The sequence below is a fragment of the Aphis gossypii genome, unplaced genomic scaffold (genome assembly GCF_020184175.1).
Source record: "Aphis gossypii isolate Hap1 unplaced genomic scaffold, ASM2018417v2 Contig00652, whole genome shotgun sequence".
NCBI classification, from domain to species: Eukaryota; Metazoa; Arthropoda; class Insecta; order Hemiptera; family Aphididae; genus Aphis; species Aphis gossypii.
In genome coordinates, this window is record NW_026083211.1 from 53774 (window position 1) to 60047 (window position 6274).

The window sequence follows — 6274 nt, forward strand, 5'->3', positions numbered from 1 at the left end:
TTAAGGCTCAAAATTGTAAATTGTACTGCACCCATGAATTAGTAAATCAGGCTCTGCAGTAGGTTGTGTAGAAACTATTAATCATTAAGTATTGTATGACAATTTATGTATAACAATAATATTAGAGAATAAATCACTATTTATTTTTCAATAACAACATAGGCTTCACAATAATATTGGCATTTTAATTTTGTTCTTTATTAATAACGTATTTTTTCAGTACAAAAAAATGTTGGTTTATAAAATGTCAATAAGTTCCCATCTTTTTAATGATACTGAATTTTAATTCTACAATAGTTAAGTAAAGAAAAATACAAATTGTATTTCCAAACAGTGATAATATTATAGACGTGTTTAAAGAAAAAAATTGTATGTCCTGCGTCTTATTCAACAATATTGCTTATTTGGTCACACTGCTTGAAAGCTCTCTCCTTAACCATGTAGGATGGAGCTAACCCCCCGTGACAGCGACTGCAAGCCCTCTTTGACCCGCCTATCATACCTATGACGGGGCGCGTAATTTGAAAACGTGTCATGGTCGGCTTATTTAACTGGCCCCCCTCCACCATCGCAATATATACATCAATATTATTATCATTTAAAACCTTATCAACTGTTAACAATCTGTGTTCAGTATGTGGTGATACGGTGTTATCACCACTACACCGCGGACGCACTGTCGCGGTGTTTACCGTCGCCGCGTTAGCGCACAATTATTATTGTATTATTTTATTATTGTATTATTGTGTATTATATCTATGTATGTCCATTTTAGCGACGCGCGATCTCGCGTTACCCCCCGCCAGCCCGTACGAGCGACCGTCCGCGATTCTCGGTTCGTTACGACCGTTACGCTCGATTCGCGTTTCCTTTTTTCGCACTCCTTTTTCGACATCCGAACTGTCAAGTGACTTGTTCTCTGTCCGCTCGTCCGCCAAACTTTTGCACCGTCACGCGACATTTTTCTGTTTCCGCGACGCCGTTCAATCACGCCACGCGTATTTTTCGCCTCCGCGATTTTCTTATAACTCTCTACGGCTGTAATTGTTCATTTATTATTTAAAATACATTTATAATGTTTTGTTCTACACATTAAAAAGTGTTTTTCTGTTAAGTTTCCTTTTTTCTTTTATATTTACCGTCTCGCTTCGAGTCTCCTCGAAGTGCGTAAATTGCTGGCTGATAGTGTGCCAACAAACGCCACTATCACCACAAGTAGATTGATAATAATTTATGAACACTTTTTAGTTTTTTGACATATTAATATATTATAATTATTATAATTATTATATTAAAACGTTTTGTTTTGACGCTTTTTTAGCATGGGCAAGTTTTTAAAATATTTTTTATTTATTTTGTGTATTTTGATTGTACACACAATACCTATATAATAATATTATATACTAATATATTATATTTTTTTGTTTTCTTTTTTAGATTCTAGCAGTAATAAGAATGTATGTACACTTCACATTTTTATTTTTTTTTAATTATATACTTGTAATGATTTTATTCAAAATTGTATTATCCTTTATATGTTGTTATGGGCTACGAGATATCTATAAGATATCTACGAGACTACAAGGCTAAGTTAGTATGACCATGCCTCATGTCAAGGGTAATGCGGATGCTACTATGACCATGACACGTGTCGGGATAGTAAGCGCACCAATAATTACAGTGCACTAATGATGCATTTGAGATGTTATTACACATTCTCAAATTCGTGTCCGAATTTGCAACAACAACAACAAGGACCCTGGTTTTACCCAGAAGGCGAAAAACACGACGTAACAAACAAGAGACGCACCACAATTATAAGGGAGCCGAAGACCAGCAACGGCAGATGTACCAAAGCTATCAACAACAGAGCACTTTCACGTCACTCAGCCACTTATTTAATTTGTTACATGTATTTTGTTTGTATGCAATAAAACATATTACGTTATTAAGTTTAACTTTCATTCAAATTAACTATTTGGATTCAAATCTGATACTGGCACGCAACAATTTGGCGCAGTCGGTAGGATTCACTTTTCAAGGAGGCAAACCGTCAAAGGCTACCATCAACAAGGAAGATTGCGCAGTCTACCTCGTTGATAACTTCAGAAGAGAAGACCATTCAATTCAACGTTGCAGAAAGTATCAGACAGGATGACAACATCAACGAACGTCGCATTATTGTGAGTGAATAGTTAATTAAATTATTACACGGATATATGTTCAAAAATATAAAACCTAAGAAATATCATTTAAGTAACTGAATATATTTAAGTAGGTCGTAAAAAAACTATTTAGGAATTTTTTTTTTTTTGATTATTAAAGGGCAATTGATTTATTTGAATTATTATTGAGAAATATTGAGTTATTATATTATTGAGGGCATATTGAGTTATTTGAGTTATATTGAATTATTATATTATTTTGAGGGCATATTGTTGAATTATTGAGATTATTATTGAGAATTATTATTGAGGGATATTGTTGAATTATTGAGAATTATTAAGGGCATATATTATTGAGATTATTATTGAGTTATATTATTATAGTTGTTTGTAAAACGTATCAAATGAGTGTGAAAGCAATTTATGGAGAACACAGGTACATCTCCTTTGGAAGTAGCTAATCCATCGAATAAGACGTCTTAGAAAACTCCAGATTTGAGTTTAGAAGTATTAAATAAAACCCAACAGTTGATTGATTTGGGAAGCCCTAGTAGAAGCCCTAGCCCTAGTGAAAGCCCGAAAGAACGCCCTAGTTTATTTAGAAACCAAAGTGAACGCCAGAGCGCGAAAATAAAACACAGCTTAGAGAGAAGTTTAAGTTTAGACAATAAAAAGGTTACACGTAGCAAGGTTACGGACGATTTTGAACATATTGAGTTAACGTTCGGGAGAAAACCGCGTGTAAAGAAAATGGTTACCATAAAATTAGAGGAAGCATTTAAGCTTATACCTATGTGTACGGGAGAAGACGATATCTATCCGTTCATGAATGCATGTGATATGGCAGTAAATTTAGTTGAAGAAAAATGCGCACCGACTTTAGTTAAATATAAACAACTAGGTTATCCGGTAGAGCATTAGAATGAATAAAATATAAAAATGTTGCTAAATGGGTATACATTAAGAGTTATTTATCGGATGCTTTTGAAGATACGACAACTGCTTCAAGTTTGCAGATACAATTAATTCCATTAAGATGCGTCATGGTGAAGACGTCAATGATTATTGTCATAGAGTAGAAAAATTGTATTATAAATTATGTAATGCGTGTACACTTAATAAAGAAGAATCAGAAGCAAAAGTAATTCACGAAACTTTAAAAGAACAAACACTGAATATTTTTATAAAAGGATTAATAAGTCCTATAAGAACAATTGTAAAGGCACGAAATCCTAAAACATTAGAGGTAGCTAAGCAATTGGCAAAAGCAGAAGAAGTAGAATATAATTCAGAAAGAGAAAATAACGGATACAGGAACGATTTTAATAAAGGCAACTATAATGCTTCACGACAAAATAATAATAATTTCCAGCGTGAGAATAATACAAGAAATAATAATACGAATAGTCGTAATAGGAATTTCCAACCAAATAACTTTAGTAAACCGAGTTATCAAGGACGGACAAATAATTACACTCAGCAAAATAATTTTAATAGACCACCTATTAAATGCTATAACTGTAATGGTAATCACTATGCAGCTCAATGTAGAAATAAACCTGCAAGTAATAATAATCGTCCATCTAATCGGAATAGTTTTACTCAACCACCAACAAATTATAACGCACGCGCAACCACATGTGCATATTGTAAACGAAGTGGCCATGATATAAGTGCATGTTATAAAAAACGTAATAATGAAAGTAGGAACCACAATTCGGGAAACGTGAACGTGTCGGGCGAGGACCGTGGTACTCGTTCGATAAACCAAATAATCGCGGAGGAAATGCACAATGTTACCACATCGTCGCTGCTTTAGAAAACAATCACATAACATGTATATCACCTGCGAGCAAAACAAACGAGTTAAATTTATTAATAGATACAGGTAGTCAGGTGAATATACTTAAAATAAATTGTTTACAAGGACAATTAAATATAGATGAAACACAAAAAATTAATTTAAGAGGCATTCATAAGGAGTTAATACAAACAATAGGCAAGATAAAAATACCAGTTATAATAAATAACAAGAATATAGACATAGAATTTTATGTAGTGGGAATGTTATTTCCTATACCCAAGGACGGTATATTAGGACATGAATTTTTACTAAAAAACAAAGTAATGGTGGACGTAGCCAAAAATAGGTTAATTATTCAAGATGATGAAGCAACCTTGCACGAAGAACATTGCGGTTCTGTTGTTTTTAAATTGCAACCACGTACGGAAACCGTCGTAGAAATAGCAATAGCTGATCCAGTCGTGGAAAGTAAAAGTATATACATACACAAACAACAAATTACAAATGACGTATTGCAGTAGTACGGTGTCTACTGTGAATAAAGGGAAAGCAATAGTTAGTATGTTGAATATATCTGAGGAGATAAAAGACATAGACGTAACCGATATAAATAAGATAAATTATGATAGTGAATATGAGATATATACGGTAGAAACAAAAATAGTTATAATGAACGTATAACGCGTTTGAGACAAATAATAAGAACTGATCATATGGATGAGAATGAAAAAAAATCTATTTATAAAATATGCGAGAAGTATAATAACATATTTCATATGGAAGGGGACATGCTAACCTTCACCAACGCGGGAACTCATATAATAAGATTAAAAAACGACCAACCGCCTATATACCGAAGACCTTATAGACTTCCTCATGCACAACAAGATGAGATAAATACGCAAATTAAGAAACTTGAGGATAACGATATTATTGAAAGTTCAAGGAGTCCTTGGAACTCTCCTCTTTTACTAGTGCGAAAGAAAATTGACAATTCAGGTAAACAAAAGTTTAGAATAGTGGTAGACTTTAGAGCATTAAATGAAGTCACCATAAATGAATTCCATCCTCTGCCTAATATTACAGAAATATTGGACCAGTTAGGACAATGTCAATTATTTTCTGTTCTCGATCTTTCTAGTGGGTTTTATCAAATCAAATTAGAAAAAGAATCACGAGAATTAACAGCCTTTTCAACAATCAAGGTCATTGGCATTTTAAACGCATGATTCAAGGCATGAAAACTAGTCCTGGAACTTTTCAAAGAGTTATGAACTCAGCTTTAGCTGGTTTAATAGGAATAAAAGTTTAGTTTATTTAGACGACATAATTGTTTACGGGAAAAATTTGTATGATCATAATGAGAAGTTAGTAGAAGTATTTGAGCGATTACAAATTAACAATTTGAAGTTAAAACCAGATAAATGTGAATTTTTAAAACGTGAATGTGTATATTTGGACACGTAATATCAGAAAATGGAATTAAACCTGATGAAAAGAAAGTGAAATCTGTATTAGAATTTCCAAAACCAACTAATGTAAAAGATATAAAATCATTTTTAGGTTTAAGTGGGTATTATAGGAAATTATAAATTCATATAGTGCAATTGCGAAACCTTTAACAAATCTTTTAAAGAAAGACATTAAATTTTTATGGAGTGATGAATGTCAAAAATCATTCGATAAATTGAAATCAGCTTTATGTTCTGAACCAATACTTAAATATCCAGACTTCACTAAGACTTTCATATTAACTACGGACGCGAGTAATAAAGCACTAGGGGCAATATTATCTCAGGGAGAAATAGGTCAAGACTTACCAATCTCTTATGCATCACGGACGTTGAATAAAAGTGAAAATAATTATTCCACAACCGAGTTAGAATGTCTAGCTATAATTTTTGGGGTAAAACAGTTTAGACCATATTTATATGGAAGGAAATTTATAATACTTAGTGATCATCGCCCTTTGACGTGGCTTTTCAACTTAAAAAATCCATTATCGAAGTTAGCACGTTGGCGAATACAACTTGAAGAATATGATTATGAGATACGATATAAACCTGGGGTGCAAAATTCTAACGTAGATGCGTTAAGTCGTATGTATTCGATACAAGAAATTAAATGAAATGCTAATGAAATAAATTCATCGGAATATTATACATATGTACCCTATGAACAATCCAAGGTTTTTTATTATGAAAATTTAGGCCCCACTAAGGTGATAGGAGCAGAGTATAAACTGGTTACGTATTTCTCACTTAAGGAATATAATACAAAATACGACTTATTAGGTTTGAAAATG